This window comes from Clinocottus analis, unplaced genomic scaffold (assembly GCF_023055335.1).
Source record: "Clinocottus analis isolate CAN_PGR_092001 unplaced genomic scaffold, fCliAna1.0.p SCAF_2, whole genome shotgun sequence".
In the NCBI taxonomy this organism is placed as follows: Eukaryota; Metazoa; Chordata; class Actinopteri; order Perciformes; family Cottidae; genus Clinocottus; species Clinocottus analis.
This window is the reverse complement of record NW_027175931.1, coordinates 13,244,611-13,262,851: the sequence shown is the minus strand read 5'-3', so window position 1 is coordinate 13,262,851 and position 18,241 is coordinate 13,244,611.

Sequence of the window (18,241 nt, the reverse complement as noted above, 5' to 3'; positions counted from 1 at the left end):
GATGGACAATGATGGAGAAGACGGAGAGGAAGAAAGTTGCTTTCCTATAAATCATGCTGTTCCTCCACCGTTTTTTCTAGCACATTTGCAAACCTGTGAAAACATCCTGAGTGAAACTATTTTATGGCAAATATAGAGCACAAATTACAACATCAAATGTTCATAGTCATGGAACAAGTCTGGCCCGCAACTGCATTTCATCATTGCTACAATATTTCCGTTTGTGTTGTAACCGGTTTGGTCCAGCGACGTCGCTAAAGTATGTGGATGCCCATATTTGGTTGTTGAGCATCGTTTGACAATCTAACCCTAATACCCTAACCCTTAACCCGTCCCATCCTTCAAAATGTGCAAAAATACATGAAAAAAATGAAACATGGACGATGTTAAAAGCAGGTGACAAGAAAACTATTCTTATGCTTCTCCTATGAGAACATTGTGCTCACTATAGTATTTTCTGAGATCTCAGAATGAGCAGACACTCGAAACAGATCCAACAGCAGCCATGTCCTCGTTCTGACAGATCTTATCATAACTTATAGTAAATAATTTAAGTGCAGTGTTATCCAGACACTTAAAAATGTTGCGTATGTCAGCGGACATATGAACAAAGTTATGTCTATGGTTAGTCCGATTCAGTTGCAGAATCGGCAGTTTTTTCGAGAGTTCATGTTACTTTGGAAGGTTGTATTTTCAGTCCTGTGTGACACGTTTCAACGCTAGTTTGAATGTAGTGTCATTAAGGGACTAGGGATGTAATAGTTTTTGATCCGTGTTGGCTACCGTGTTTTTTTTCTTCCTCTGATCACCATGGCCAAGAGGAACACATTTCAAAAGCCAAAAGTGATCGCCCAGTTTGACTTGCAGAAAGAAAGTTAGATAACATAGTTGTGCATTACAGTATCGATCATTATTACAAAAGGACATAAGGTCAACCAAAAATAGGAACAATGTATTAAAACTAACATGAAGTGCCCAATCCTCCTCCTCCCTCCCCCCCCGTTCACAAATCACCAATGTTCGACAACTCTCTCGCACACATTTTCAGGCCTTTATGAACACCGTCTGTCCACATTTCTGCAGATTTTGCCTCAGGAAATTACCCACAATTTCAAAGCAATATGACATTGGATACAAAGTTCCCAGTGAAAGCGTGAAGACGTAAAAAAAGAAAAAGAAAAAGGTAAACATGTGAAAGCGAATTAGCGATCGGGTCTCGTAAGGCAAGAGCCTGGAAGATTGGTCAAATCAGGGAGGTAAAACGTAAGATAAAAGCCCACAATTGTACAACACATGTTTTGGTCTTATCGAGGTAACGACCCATTTAAACTGTTTCAAGCCCTTGCAGGCTTGCCGGGTGATTAGATAATTAGGATCTGTTTGGCACCTTTAGTTTTCCCGAGCTCTTACATATTAACTGAAAGTGCCCAATAAAGGCCTTCAGTTCTTTAATGGTCTCTGTTCAACATAAAGCAGGAGGAAGTTCAGACAGAAAGCTCTTTGATAGGACTTCAGTTCAGTGGACTGAGACATTTCAAACAAAATGTGCACATGTTAAAAGAACTGTTATTTATACATACCATGGTGTATTTACATTTTAAAAGTCAGGGAATTTGAGAGCGAATGGATATTATAAGATATTGGGAAAACCTTTTCTTTCCTCATCCTCTGAAATAATTGGTAAATAAACTGCACCATTAAAGGCTCATTTTGTTTTGAAGATCTCACTAAAGAGCGGAAACTGCCCTTTAAATTAATTTTAAAAAAGGGCAAGAAAATCAAATTAAGATACAATTGTAACCAAGTTAATTAATAGTAGTGCTGTCATATTAGCGTGTTATTAACGGCGTTAACGCAAACCAATTTTTAACGCCGTCAATTATATTAACGACGTTAAGGCATTGTAACGCCGGATGTAGCTCAACCAGATGTAGCTCAACCGGAAGCAAAACAATAGGCACGCCGTTTGCGCTTGGAAGCTAGGCTAACGTTACGGGTTGAAATGAATGAATGGTGAGCGCGATACAGCAAAATGAATTATAAGACGTTGTTCCCTTGACAAGACCGAAGTGGTATGAGTCGTTTGTCATTGTGAACTGAACTATCATCGTAGCTATCTAGTCTGAAATACCACTCAATGGCCGAGCACACAGCTGATGTTAACTCTGCGCCCCCTCGTCATAGCCAGACACGAACGGATGACTTCAGACAGAAACACATGGACACCACAACGAAGAACAAACTTACTGCAGCCAAAGCTAAATGGATGTGACTGCGTGTAGCCTGTTAGCGTTATGGAGGACGAGGATCTAGATGGAGGATCCAACCGCCCTGTTTGGCAGCTGTTTTTCAATAAAATAAAAAAGCTAAGTTAAGAGCATTAAAATGAAAAATAAAAAATTAATTGCGATTAATCGGGAGTTAACTATGACATAAATGCGATTAATCGCGATTAAATATTTAAATCATTTGACAGCACTAAGTAATATCTGCTGGTTATTCAGGAGGACTTCCAGACAGTACAGCCTTCTAAATGTCTTCCCAACCCTCACTGACCTTCATAATAACTGTTAAATGTTTGTTCCTAAGTACACTCTTATTGACTCCTCTACTATTGACTTTAATTTGAACTTGGGTTTGATTCTTTTCCTTCCTCTTTATGTTTGATATCTCCAGGGAACTGTTATTACATTATTTTCTGATCACTGATTTCCTGTCAGCTCAGGGTAACCTTTTCCAATGGACACACACACACAGACACACACACACACACACACACACACACACACACACACACACACACACACCTTCTCATCTTTTCCCTGAATTTAACATAATTTCTCATCTTTTCCCTAAACTAAACATCATTTCCTGAATGTGGTTTTGGATTTGTTATGTGTGTTGTGTTCATTCATTTGACAAGAAGTTCATCCTCATTATCCTAAACATTTATCCAATCGTAATTGAATTACAACTTCTCTGTAGCGCTACACACTCTTTTCTACGGAAGGATGTCATTGAAGTAATTAAATGTCTTTTCCGTTCCTGCATGAACATCTGTTTTGTTGCTTTAAAATGAAATATTTTGTTTAAAATACATTACCTGCAGAGATTTGTTTGGGAATAATGGGCACGATCCGTGTTCATCTCATTACCGGCACATTGTATCAGGAAAATAATGAACTGTGTTCAAGTGTTTGTGCAGAGTGGCAACAACCCACAAGCAATCTGCCCTGCTCTTCAATTACAAACACACCCCCTTCATCGTTTTGGAAATGTAGTGAATCACAATTAGGCATATTAGGCACGAGATATTTTCCAACTGTTTGAATATTTATTTTTGAGATAGCTCATAGAAAAAGCCCATATATCTATCTCTCCGGTCATACCATCCAGGTCCTTCTGGAGGAAATATAGACGGTCCAAGGTCCTTTGCAAAAGTCCCTTCAGCGTGTTCTGGGTCTGCTCTCAGTTAGATGTACCTCCACAGGGAGCCATCAGGGAAGATCCAACATCACAGGCCCAAACCACCTCAATTGAATCCTTTCAACTCGGACATGCAGTGTTTCATTTCAGCTCCTTGAATCCGGGAGTTCATGCTTTCCATCATTACCCATCGCTCATATAACTGAGGGGAGTGATAGAACCCTGCTAACCCTAATCAGTACTGCAGCTACTGCACAAATCCATCATTGAATCGTCTCCCAATCATCTGCAGAGCTGCAATTCTAAGGCCACCGTACTTCCAGCACCAGCGCTGATAGATGCCAAAATGAGGGTAATCCCACAAAAACTACAAACTTATTTAGTCCTTGGGCAAGTTATTAGACTGTGGCGCATACAGAACCGAGTTTGCATTGTGTGGGGGAGGGCAATCACACAGGAGGAGGGAGGAGTCTGAAAGGTGAGTGACAGAAAACACAACAGACCACCTGACAGTGACAACAAAAACTACACAGAAGGGCTGGACGTTACAGTAACTAAGTGAGTACAAAGCCTGAGTTTCTCTCTGTATCTTCCCTCTTACAGAGACGGACACACTGTTTCATAACAGAATTGTGAATCCTGGAGGGATACTAGTTTGTTACTCAGGAACATCTAAAGTTGCTGCTTGTATGTGTTGTCAGTCACTCTTTTGCGTTGTTTTGATCTCACATTTACGATGCTGTGCACACAGTCGTCAGCTGTCACTGATGGAACATAATTCCTTCATTGTTAGAGATTATAAATTAATATTTTTGTGTGAGCAATATGGTGGCACAGCTGCTGAATGGAGTTTGAAAGTGAGCTTTCTTTAAATAAAAATACTACATTTACTAAAGTTACTACATTTGTTGAAGAAGCTGAAATAGAGCTACTGAAAGCTGTTGAGCCGAGCTTCAAATCCAAATGTTAGTCCAAAATATAGTCCAAAATGTTAAATCCACTGTATTTTACCTTGAAGCCTTTTCAAGGAGGGCTGCAACTAACGATTATTTTAATAATCGATTAATCGGTCGATTATTTTTTTGATTAATCGGATAATAAAATAATAATTTTAAAGCATTAATTTGTAACCTTTTATTACAAAAACATAACTAAGAGTGCAAATTCACAGTGCAACAAATTTTAACAATAAAAAGGTTATGAAAAATAAAGAAATACAAATCAGAAAACTTTGTCAGAACTTGTTCTCTACATTCACAGACATGCACACTCACAGACGCACACACTCACACTCATGCACACACACACTCACAGACATGCACACTCACACACATGCACTAACGGACAGGCACACTCACACACATGCGGACACACACACTCACAAACATAACCACTCAATGTATCAACGGATAACTTACAGACTGCACTTTACCGAAACAAAGGTTGTTAATTAGATATCAAACTACAAATCCCAGCAGCACTTCCTCTGCATGAAGCCACATTATATCAGACTGTTGAACGCAGGTCGGCGTTCTGCACCTCAGAGGAGATATTTATGCGTTGCTTATCTGAAGCCACCGCGGTGTTTTAAAACGAAGACGTTATCTAACCCACGACTCAAACACGGAGAATGAACGACTAGCTAGTGAGCTAACGACAATAGTTAGCCTAGCTGTTAAGTTATTGTACACGCAACGCGACTATGCAGCGACATACGAGAAGGTACAGCGCGCTGCAGAAGCTCCTGGACCTCCTGTCTGCTGCGCTCCGCTTCACTCAACTGTTTTGTTCAATACTCAAACATCTCTGCGACTTATTGTGTGGCGTAATAATCGCGCGACACAACTAATCGATTATGAAATTCGTTGCCAACTTTTTTAATAATCGATTTTTATCGATTCGTTGTTGCAGCCCTATTTTCAAGTGCATATCCCCGAACATCACTGATCTTATAATCACGTCTCAATGTCTTTTATCTATGGTAAATGGCACCTTCCGCCAGGACAAATTCCTCGTTTGTACCTACTCACGTGGCAATAAAAAAGTTTCTGATTTCTGATTTCTCTGATTCTGATAAATGATGAATTGATGGACAACACTATTAATATCTATCCACTGGATTGAAATGGAGGCCTTGCCTTTTATTTACCAAGGTGCATCGGGGTTTTGGCGCTTCATTGATGTTGGCTTTTTTCATTAAACAAGCTCGAGCTTAACTTAGAGTGAACAAACTGTGATCAGTTGTGCTGGAAGCGAAAATTCCAAATTTCCCATCACAGGATAAGTCAACTCAGTTTAGGGTTAAGCTAAGAGCTTTATAAACCTGCTTTATGAATCAGGCCATGGAACAATTGGTGTCAATATTATTGCAATGGCTGAGAGACATTTCTCCATCCAAACCCTGATTCTGAATCAACAGATTAGCCCTCTTCAGTTAAATTTGTGGCAAACTAGACGGCAGCAAAGGCATATTGCTGCCCTTCACAGTCATTTCTAGATCTCCATCCATTTATATTCTTAAGAGAGTCCAGCACAATGGCAAACACAAATGGCAGATTCTGATGTTTTTTTATTTCCCCACAGTGAGAATTGACCACACTGAATGATCTTTGACCTAAATTTCTTTGATTTCTCAAACCTTCAGGGTTACACCACAGTTTCCGCCTCCCATCAGCTGCATTTTCAATCTGGGTGCATACCCTACATTGGCAGCCCATGATTCAGTTCACAGTGAGCCAGTCTCAAGTTATTACCACATTGTCCCTCCTGTCCCTTGTTGTATTAGGCTTGTGCTTCACTGTTGGCTGTAAAGAAAACTTAAACCTCCCGTTACCCTATTCTCATTCTTTTTGCCACACATTTCTTTGTGTTATTAAGCTTTAATATTCAAGCCTTCCATACACTACTTATAAATCTACCTCCTTCTATTGACAACCTTTTTTTGAGCTTCTTCATTCCTCTGTAGGAAATGTAACCCAATTTTAAGTACAGTATTTAACAGTCAAAATTTGTGTTATTAGATCTGGTCTGGCCTCACTTTTCTCACTAGTCAATGCCATTAGTGCCACAGTAGAGCCTGAGCCTACAATTACCTCTCGTTGGTCTATTTTTTTCTACCCACTCAAGTGTCCATAGCATTGCCACAAGCTCTGCAATGAAGATGAACACATGACTTGGTATGCACTTTCCTAGCTAAATAAGCAATAGTGGGATGCCTATTCCTATTCCAGCTTTTCCACCGTTCAGATTCTTGGAACTATCCATGTAAATCTGCTCATTTTCCTTAAAGATGATCCCTGACTAAAGTCAATGTATTTCCGGCATGCTTCTTATTGATTTGGTTTATTATAGAAAGGTCTCATCAGGGTTTTGGCACAGGCATGGTGGAACAGATGGCCAGCACACTGCCGCACCTATCGAAAAATCTGTCACTCCCACTCCCCCAGCTCATTTCAATCTTCTTATTTATCCATTACTTTCTCACAGTCCACCCTCCATGTCAATCTCTCCTAAAGCCAGACTCCTAGAAAATTGAAATGTTTTAACTCGTTCAACAGGTTTATTAGATATTCTGAGGTCCTGCTTTGATTTTGTCTTTTAAAGACTACATACTTGGCTAATAATTTTACTACATTATTTAATATCTGCCGCAGTTGGCTATGAATATTGATCTAAATTCCGGCCCTTTTTCCAAGTGGCCAAATCCGCAGCAGATAATGGTACAGCAAAACCATTTCCCAATACATAAAAAAATAACTATGCGTTACAGGTCATAGCCCTACCTACTTGTACTTAAATTGTATGATCTTTCAACATGTTTTCAACCAGTTTATTGTCCTGTATCGCCAGCATCATACACCTTTATAACTAAATCCCCCTTTCACATCATATCATAGGCCTTCTAAATGTCAATAAATACACCCAACATTGCGTCTATATTTGAAGTCCAAATCCAACACCAATGCAGCTCCATGGTGGATCATCCAACCTCTGATATGAGACAAAATATCCATTTTCAAGCATATATACAATTCTGTCTGTAACCATACATTCCATTATGTCATCTCTAACACTGAGTGTAATTGTGTGGTAAAACCAGATTCTCAACGGATTATTGAGTGTTTCCACTCTATAGCGTAAGGGTTTACTTACAAAATATTAAAGTAGGAACTAGTGTCAGACAATGTCAACTGCTTTATGTCAGTTAGACCAAGTCCCCAACCTTTGTTTTACGTACTGATTACGTGTCAGACAATATTTTCACAGACCGGCCTACACGTTGTGGGTGATAAATATGACGTAATAAAATTTTACGACCGACATGAAGACAATTATAAAAGGCATGAAGATACAACTCACCATTATGCCAAATTAGTGGGAACTCTGAGCTTGTTTCTGTGCAACTCGCCGGTCCCATCTCGGGGTGACGGGAGACAACGACACCCGACGTGTGTTGTGTTTGTCCAGTCTACTGACTCTACTGCGTAACTTAAACCTTTACACAAAGACAGGATGTTGGAAATGAAATAGAGGCAGGTTTTTTTTTTTTTAAAGTGCGATTTGAAACAGACTTTTAAGTTTCATTTTCGGGGATGCTGTGTTAAGTTGTGTCAAGATGGTACATCTAAGGTTACGCATAGACGGATGTATCTGGTCATTTTTCAAAATAAAACATTTTTCCGGATTTGATTTACAGGCCTTGGCGTGCTGATTGGGGACCGTTTCCTTAGGGGCCGATCACACAGGACGCGACTTTTTAAAGCGCAGCCGCTTAAAAAACGCCTTAACAAAAATGCCTTAACAAAAACGCCTTAACAAAAACGCACCGGGCGTTTTTCAAAAAAACTCGCCGGGTGTTTTTAAAAATTTTTTTTAAAGAGAGTACGGTGAATACCTATCCGCGAATTGTGTCTCGATGATGAGTGCTTTCAGTTGTACTTTCGGCTGAGCAGGAGTCAGTTGGAGCGTCTTCTGAGCATTAGAGTAGTGTTTTCATCTAGAATTGTAAAGCTCTTTGTAATTAAATACCGCTAATATTAGTACCTTGTCGGAGGTTTCCATTTTCTTTTGAATTCCCTGCTGTTCATACCACACAAAACCAGGAAGGAATAAATCCCGCCTTCTGCTTGATCCGATTGGCTGCCTAGGCCGAGTGTGACAGTGATGAGCTGCGCGACTCCGAAAGGCTTTTAAGCGCCGTGCGCTTAAAAGCTGAGAATATTTTAACTTTTAAACGCACTGAAAAAACGCTAGAAAAACGCGCCGCGCATTGTTTAAAAAGCGCACATGAAAGGAACGCGCCGTACCATAGGGAATCAAGGGTTTTGCTGGCGACGCGTTTTTTAGAGTCGCGTCTGGTATGATCGGCCCCTTAGACTGTAAAACTGTCTCTGTGGATGTCCTGTCCGCCCCTGCCACCCGGCTTACCGGGCTCTTTTTCTTTCTTTCCATGTCTTTGCATCCTTTCTATCCCTCCTGGTCCTGGCTCTAAGGTTATTTTTCTGGCTTTCCACTGGATTATTCCTCAGCCGCCTGAATGCCTTATTTCGAGTACCAAGACAGAACTGTTCCATTTATCAACATCCTCGCTATTTACATCTCCAACCTTTGCCTTAGTCTTCTCTTAGAATTTGTCCCATATTGCCCTTCAGTAACTAAATCTCCTGGGCCTACTATTCTGCACTTTGACAAGCGATCTACCGAACGTGCTTAGTATTGGAACATGATCACTTCCATTGTGTATCGGTCCAATATACCCCATTCTCACACCAGAGCAAGCTCAGCTGATACAAAAGTCAATGCATGAATCGGCTGCCTGGCTCCATCATTTTAATACTACAACTCAATGCTTGCCTTGAAAAAACAATAGACGAATAAATACACACACATAGCGCAGTTTCTTTTTTCTTTATTTCAGTTATTTCAAGTTTTTAATTGGTAAATTTTTGATCGAATTTAGTCTTTTTTATTGCATTATACAATTATTTTGTATTTTTGAAAAGGATTTTTAATTGCTAATTCTATAAATGATCATAGTTGTGAATATAATCTGGTTTAAAGAAACACACATCACAAACAAATAGAGAACATTAGCCGCCATTTGTTAGTTTGTTGAATTTTTGGTCTCCGGCCACCGTCTGTGTGCATTGTAGGCCTTATCCATTAAACAGCCCTTTTGAATGGTGTCCTGTTATGTTTTTTTCACACACTGAAAGCCTGTCAACCTTTTAGCACTGCTGGGTTCAGATGGGTGATGATGTCTCTGGTTAGAAGTCCCAGTGGGGAGGTCAGGGGGAGGCCAGTCCTTCTGTATCTGGCTCTCTCATCATTTGCTGCCCTCTGCATGGTGTTTGATACGTACCATCCCGTACGTTCCCATCTCTCTCTCTGACTCATATGACATCCTTTGGCTCAATCTTTTGTTTAAACATTTTATTTCTGTGAAACTAAACACAGTGTCAGCCCTTTTTTTCCTCTGAATATCTGTTTCCAGAAGCTTCTCGACCTATACTGTAGATAAAATTTCCAGTATGATGAGTACATAAATCTCCAGAATACATGATATACATACACCCTCTGAGAACTCCCATACGCAACACTCAAGGACACTTCTTAAAGGCACTTTATAAAGATGTAGCCACCTCCTCTAACCCACGTGTTAGGGCCCAGGCCCGCTGGAACTGTGCCAGATCCTGAGCTCAAAAGAGTTCCCCCATGGTGACGTTGTGAATTGGGGCCGATTTCTTAACCCTTCAGTCTTAGACCTTTTTCTTGATTTTACAAAATTTCTTAAATTCACCTTTTAAAGGCACTTGTTTATGAGATACATACCCATGTATTAAATCTAGAATTGCAGAACAATCTCAGCTCTTTATATAATGAGGCACCATTGTCCTCAGGCAAAAGTGTACAGAGATATTATAGCCCTCAAGCTGAAACATTTAAGTTTGATTTTTTAATTTTTCTCTCTTGTAAAAACATAACTTTACGACTTTTTTAGTTTACCAAAGGTCTTAGGTTCACAAAAGCAGTGGAATAATTAAATAGAATGTAGATGCATGTAATGTCTAATACCAATTTTTGTATTATTGTTTTTTGAGTAGAAGTGTTGTCTGTCACTACTTTCATCAAAATGAGAGAGGACGCGAGATACAATGTGACTTCACACTACAGACCAAGCTTCATGGGGAAAAATGAATAATTAATATTAGTTTTTGTTTGAAATATTTGTTTACTATATATTTGAGTAAAAACAATGTACTATAGAAAACAAGCTATTTACTATGTTTACACAATGTGAATGTTTACACAATGCACACAGTTTCAGTTTATTTTGAACAAAAACAGTTTTCAGAACAAGAACAACATATGTACTCTGTATGTATGTTCTATGTACTCTGTGTGTATGTGTGCATTATGGAGTGTTTACCAGCGCATGCTCGTCTGTCCCACAGAGTCAAACTGATAACCAGAGCAGAGCTGCCGTCTCCTCTGTGTTTCCACAGCTGGTTGTCAATAGGTAGTGGGTACAGCCCAAGGCTGCATCCCAGGTCTCTAAATGGCATCCCCGTTTCCCTCACTTGCGTCCCTTCCTTGCGTCATAGTCCCGCCCACCAGGGCTGCACGGAGAGACGCAAGGAAACCAAGCGAAGAGAGAAGACGCGAGCAAACATGTTTGAACAGACATGAGACGTCCTTTCCTCTGAAGCGTCACGTGAAGCGACATCGGTTTCTGATGACAGCTGATCAGCTGTCATCAGCTGTCATCAGCTGACGTCGGTTTCTGATCACAGCTGATCAGCTGTCAGTCGGCTGAGTTGTTTTCTGGTCCGGACAGGATTTAGCGAACATTTCAATAAAAATGCACTTAAAATATTGATACAAATTGTTGCATGTTTTCAGTTGATTTAATGGTTTTAAACTACAACTTATATAAATAAGACCCAGTTATCATTATGTGTCAGAGCGGAGATGTTTTCTCTGTAGTCTGTTACCTGTTAAACAAACTGCATTGAGTGTTTATACACTGTGTTGTGTTCAGGGTCCTGCTTATACGCAGGATCGATTACCAGCGGAACGCATCTTATTAAGTAATTACCGCGGTATGTTTTGAAATTCTAATTGTGACATTTTATAATAACCAAACATGTTGTAAAAGTATTTCCTCTCTCCAGCTCTCTGATTTTAATTACATACATAATAAAAGTTATTGAGGGAAACAACAGATTAAATCTTTGAAGAAAATAGTTTGTGGTCCTTTTGTTGTTTAGACCTAGAATGAATGAACACATATTTTAACTACATGGTGAATAAGAAAACACTTGAAGGAAAATGTTTGAGAGATTGTCCATGTTGTCATGGCCATATACATACATATAAGTGAATGTTTTATCCACATGAGTTAATATCAAACCCAATGAGTAGTCCTAGCAACAGCTACAACAACACATAAGCACACACACAGTTTCCTAATGGTCCTCTGTGCACAGTACATATTTTTGGCAGAAGCCAGGCCTTTCAAAGAGTTTGTGAAGCACACGACCCTTTAGAACGTTCCATAAGAAAGAACACGTTGTTGTCAAGTCCAGTCAGAATAACAGGATGGGGCCATATCACGACCTGCGCACTTCCTCTGGTGAAGAGTTCAGGTGTTTCGAAGCAGGCACTGTGACCCGGGGCGCGTCCAAGTTCTGGCCCAAAGAGAGGTTTGAGCGGGAAACCGGATTATGGGCCACAGGCCAGCATTACATCGCACGTAGACACTATTGTCTAAGAACTGATTGGGGGGCTTGGTCAATAACAAATGACGAGAACTATGTATTATGAGAAGGAAGGTGGGATCTTTGCTTGCTCATGAAATCATGTATATTTCCAAATGTTTTGGGGTTTACAAGTTAGTTGGTTCTGACGGGTTGAGTGATCTAGCTCGCCGTCAGGTTTTCTAAACCTGTTGGTGTTATGAATAAAGTTGACGTGGAGTAAGAAAACCTTCATCCAGCCTCTGTGCGTCGTGGAATCACTAAGTGCCTTCTGATCGAGTATTTTGTGGGATCTCAAGTCAGATTTGAACCACAGGACTTGTAGCAGAAAGAGCGGTTGGGACACTTTTGCCTGCAAGGGACAATCTTTTTAACCACAACACACTAAAATATATATTGTTTATTCTGTGATCGTCTTCACTCTGGTATGAAACTCCAGCGATCAGTCCGCTCAGCTGCAGCGTCCTTAGGGATTTCATGAGTGGAAATTGAGAATTTCACAAAAATTGTCGACGGACACCTGAATTGACAAATCACGATAAAAGGCGGAGCTCCACACAGACTCTACAGGCACATAGAAGCACATAGAGCAGGGGCTGAACACTGCAGAGTCTATAGTGGATATAACAGCAGCGGATCATTTTTTCTGCGCCGTTTTTTCATGGAGATATAATTATTTAAAAAACGTAAACACTGTACATGACGCCGGATTAACGCAAGACACCAATATGGAGTTATTTGTAGAAATCTGTTGCAATAGGTCATCCATCCACATGGTGGAGCGAATAATACTGGAGTTGTATTTCACCTAAAATTAGCTATTCGTATCATATTGGATGTGATTGAGGGATGTGCTTCCCAGCTACCCCTGTAATGATTACTGTCATATCATGATATTTCACAATGGTCAGGACATGAAAACATTACAATGCTGAATCACTTTTTAGGGATTTGGATAGGTTAAATGTTGGAATCATATAGTGTGTTTATCAATCATAGGTACTATTGTAAGGCCTGTGACTTCTCATCAACTCGCCCATGTTAAAACTTACACATTAGCTTGGCATGTCTCCTGATAGCCATGAGACTGACGTATCTGTATGTCTCTGTTTTGGGAAGAAAAAAATCTTTGTTAATTTGTGACTCGACGCAAACCACTCTATGGTATAACGGGGGGAAAGGTTCACGATTAGGCCGAAGATGTCATGAGGGCTTTTGTTATTGGTTCATGATGAATATTTAAGATGTGGTCTTTCGAGAGATCGGCAAGCAGACTTGGATATGCAATTGGTAAAGTAACATGTATCTCTGTTTCTGCTTCTTCCTTACAACAAATAAATGTCCTGATTAATGATTTTACCATCAGGTGTTGAGTAAAATTTTCTATCATTAGATATCTTAAGTAGAGGGCTGAGACTACTACTGAGAATCTACTAGCCTCTACTCTTCACTGTATGCCAAACACTGTACAAGCGTACTTACAGCTTCCTTTTTGTTCATACTTAATGGGCCATTAGTGTGTCCTCCCAGCCCATATCCCAGTGTCGGCCTCTCTGCTTTAGCTTTCCCTTTAAAGCAGGGCCAGACATTTTTACTTTTTCGGGCGTCTCGGCTGAAAAAACGAGCGCTCTCATGTGGACGCTTTCAGAAGAATTAAAATATTGCATTGAAAGAAGTGATATTGTAAGACTTCCAAATGTTGAAACAGAGTAAATGCAGAGATTAGCAGACTATATTACCATCCACCCTTTAAGTAGTTCTCAGTCTCCAAAAGTCAAGGTGGAACCGCGACCTGTCTGGTGGTTGGTCGGCTACACGGTAGCATCGTTTGTCACGGCTAACGGACTTACTGTACCATTAACCACACGTAAGTGGAGTTAGTGGAGGAAACACATGTTGTCTAATGAAATAGTATCATTTCAGATTCATTTATTTTCCATCAGTTTGCTGTTCTAAATGTCACACTGTGTACGTTCATGTTTTCAAGCTAAAAAAGCATGTTTGAAATTAAATCTGACAGAGTGGGGAGGAAACAAAGTGTGTATGTGTGTGTGTTTGTTAAGCCTACAAGACAGACAGTCCTATTAGTGCTGATCCAGAGTCACCCAGTGGGCCATGCAGACTGTGATTATTCAGACGAGAGTACTTGTTAAGGCAGCTCACTGACCAGATGTGTCAGTTGCTGTGACTGCAGCTTTGATAATAGACTGAGGCGAATTCACAAAATGATTGTGCAGCTTTGCGGCCACCAAACCTGCACAAATTCACCAGAGCAAGGCAAAGGGTGAAATGTTCCCCCCCAACTGCGCTGCCAAGCACAGTGTCTTGGTGCTCCGGTGCTGTGCACGTACTTAAATGAGGTAATAGGCAGACATTTGGCATCAAATTGGCCCCTTTCTATGCAAATGAGCCTTATCGCCGGAGAAATTATTAGCGTCTCCAGAGAGCTGGTGGTAACTGAAGCACATATACGAGGCCTGTCATGCCCAGACCTTCCTTTTGTATTGCATCCTCTCTTCATGTTTTGCTCAAACTCATTTATTTTGGAAAGCAATGACAGTCCTGTCATGAGAAATAAATGGATAAAGTGTGTCAGTCTTTTGTCATATCTTAATTCAAAAGCGTGTTCTTCCAATTTGAGCGAACGACTCATTTATTTCACTCCAGATGTTGTAATGCTTTCCCTCCAAGCCTGGTCTCCACACTCAAAGAGTCCCTGCTTGCGCTTGGATTTGCTCTGATTTTGCTCAAACTGTATGCTTGCTCTCAGATATATTATTGCTTGTACAGATTTCCTGCTCTCCAGCTTCAGTCCTTCTCCTCACATGTGCTAGTCAAACATCTGCTCTCGCATTTTTTCCTCAGCTAATTATTTTTTTGTGCACCAACCCTTTCAAAATTCCCCAACTAATAGAATGCCATGTGTGAGCAATGAAATTATTCTGACCTTGTTGCAGGTACGCTTGCTTTACTTTTTAGCGTCCCTGATGGGCACTAACTTTTTAAACTGATCCTCCAAGGCGTTATTATGTACTTCACTTGCTTTATTTCTGACTTTGGGGATAAAATCATATCAGCACTCGTGTATGGATATATTCATAACCACAATGGCTATTACTTTATGCTACTTAATGTATGAATTTAAAAAAAAAAAGATTTCTTCCCTCTCTGTCCACAAACGAGGGCAAATTGCAATTAGCTGCCAAATTGATGTGGGAGCGTTTGTGCTGCATTAGCAGAAGTGCAATATTTTTATTTAACGGGTGTAAATGATGCAACAGGATGAAACTAATGGTGCGAGCAGCAAGTCCACTGCACAAGCAACACACAGTCTGAAGGCAGCTCTACAGTTGCCTTAAAATATGATTGTTGCACTTTCGTCCTATGGGGAACATCTGTTGTTTTTTTGTCTCCATATTACCTTTGTTAGAAGGATTTTTTAACAACATGTGCTCTCCAAAGCGACTTGGTTTTCCCAGACAGTGTGAGTCTGATAAAGCGCCACACACACGTAGACAACAGAACAACATGGACGTGTGGTGTCATCCCAGTTAGTCTCAGAGAGTAAGAATAATGACAATGGGGATTAGTATTCAGGCTTGTGTCATATTCAGGATATGATGTTTGTATGGAACATGACGGTTATTCATATTCCCGTACACATGATTCTCACAGTATCCAGTTTCCTCATCATCAGATCCTACTTTTGGCATCTTGAGATTCAAAATTCGACATCAGGGAATCATCGTCCATCCACTTTGACAAAGTTGGCGCACCAAGTGTCATTGCTGTAAACAGACTCCGCCTCCTCTTGTCTTACCGGAGTCCTACGCTCTGTCCTGAGGTCCGCCTGGTAAAGTGTAGCTTTTGTGTAGTGCAGGTTCAACAAGTCACAACATCCTGTTGCCTCCTGTCTGATTTCATCCACCTTATTTTCCTGCGAGTGGACATTAGACGGCCAAGTGCATGCTGGGTAGTGGAATAGCCTAAGGTCCTGCAAACACAAAACGTTGCATCGTTACATATTCATTATAAACAAGTGAAGACAATGCTTTGACACACACACAAACACACACACACACACACACACACACACACACACACACACACACATACATAATGGCTGATATGTTGTCACTTAAGGGCCACAGTGGTAAGCATGAATATTATTTCCCCTTTCTTCTGTTGCAGCAGGTGGGCTGCAAAAGTCTGACTCTAACAGCAAGCGTATGACTGCTGCCAGTTCCACTCACCTCATCTACTGAACATACACACACACACACACACACACACACACACACACACACACACAGGTGATGCAAGCATGGGACTTATACACAACCGTTTGACACACAAGGAAAAAGGCTTTTACAGACAAAAAAACATTCAGACAAATGACGAAGGGCCGAACAAACATGCATAGGCACTTATTACTGACTTGTATTATTTAAAGGAATAATTTACAGATCATGGATAGGACATGAGCATCACCAATGGCACATGCACTTTAATCCACTTATTTTTGATGTCTACTTTGTGTTATTTTAAATGTCTACTCGTGATGTGTCTATGGTTGTTTAAAATGTTTGTCTTTGCCATGGGAGCAGCTTAAACTGTTTTTCGTTGTCTTTTGACAATGACAATAAAGTATTCAAATTAAAATTCAAGGATCATAGGGGGAACTTGCTCAGACAAAATAGGAGGAGAAGCTACTGGTAACAGGTGAAGCTGATCAGGCCGGGGAAACACACAGAGCAGGAAGGAAGTTGTCCAAAACGAGAGTCAGAGCTGGAGGACGAAATAAAACAGGAAATCCAAAAATGACACAAAATAATAAAAAGAGGAAAACATTATTTTCACTAACCTTAGCTGTTCTGCATCCACACACTGTGTAGTGAACCATTGAATGCATCATGTTCTAAGTTTGTGTATGTGTCCTCCTTCAAACATGGGTAAGCTTTGGACGAACGTGTATGACCTAGAAATGGTATTATTGCACATTTTTAATAAGCAAAGATATGAACGAACTTGGGAACGGCGAGCTCAGCTCCTCATCTTGAAGTCCACCTGGGTGCTGAATCCACCGAATCCACATCCCCCATCGTAATAACAAATCCGGGACGGCGGTCCCATGCTACTTATTATGCAACGGCACCCTGCTTTCTCTCCCGTTCTAACGACAGGGAAGAAGCTGCGCGACAGATTAATGCAGGACGTCTGCAGGAGCATGAAGAACAAGCACATCCAGAAACTTTTTCTCTGAAGGACACTGTCAAAGACAAATTAGCCTGCGGAGGAAAGTCAGGGAACGCCTCTTCCCATTAGAGCCTTAATTTATTTTCTGAAAGTGCAGAGACGACGTAAGATACATGTGCCCGTCATGCGTAAGTGAGTTGTCTCTTAACTAATCAAGTCGCGAGCTCTGGTCTGCTGGGCTTCTTATCTTTATACGCAGACTGAAGCAAAGCTGGCTTGTCCGTCTCGCGTGAGGGCCATTCTATTCTGCCCGTCTGTCGTACCAGACCCTTTTTCTTATATATCTGACACACACATCTCAGTCTTTTTATTTTTGGTTTTGTCTTACATCATTCATCTGTGACCTCACTAATATGCTCGACAGCTGGCAGATTATGGATAAGACGCCCACACGTCCCACGTTTTTTTTTTCTTCTATTATCCCTTATTTAATTTTCAAAAGTAAAATTAGGCTGTCTTGGTGTTTTGAAGAGCAAACATCACCTACTCTTGAAAACAGAAATGTGCTTCGACCATAAATAGTCACAACTAATAAATATAGGCAACAATCCAATTCAAAGTTAGGAAGACTTCCACCTCGGCTCCATTGACATCTCCACTGAGAAGGGAGTTTTTATTGGCGTCAAAGACATGTGTCTGAAATAAACAGTATTTGCTCATTCAGAAACTGCAAGAAACAATTAGAAAAGGCAAGAATTTTTTTAGAAGAATTATTTACATGCGTATCAAAACATCTTTTTTTAAAGATTTTTCTTTGATGCTTTGACAATGGTGAAGGGGATGACATGTAGCAAAAGGCT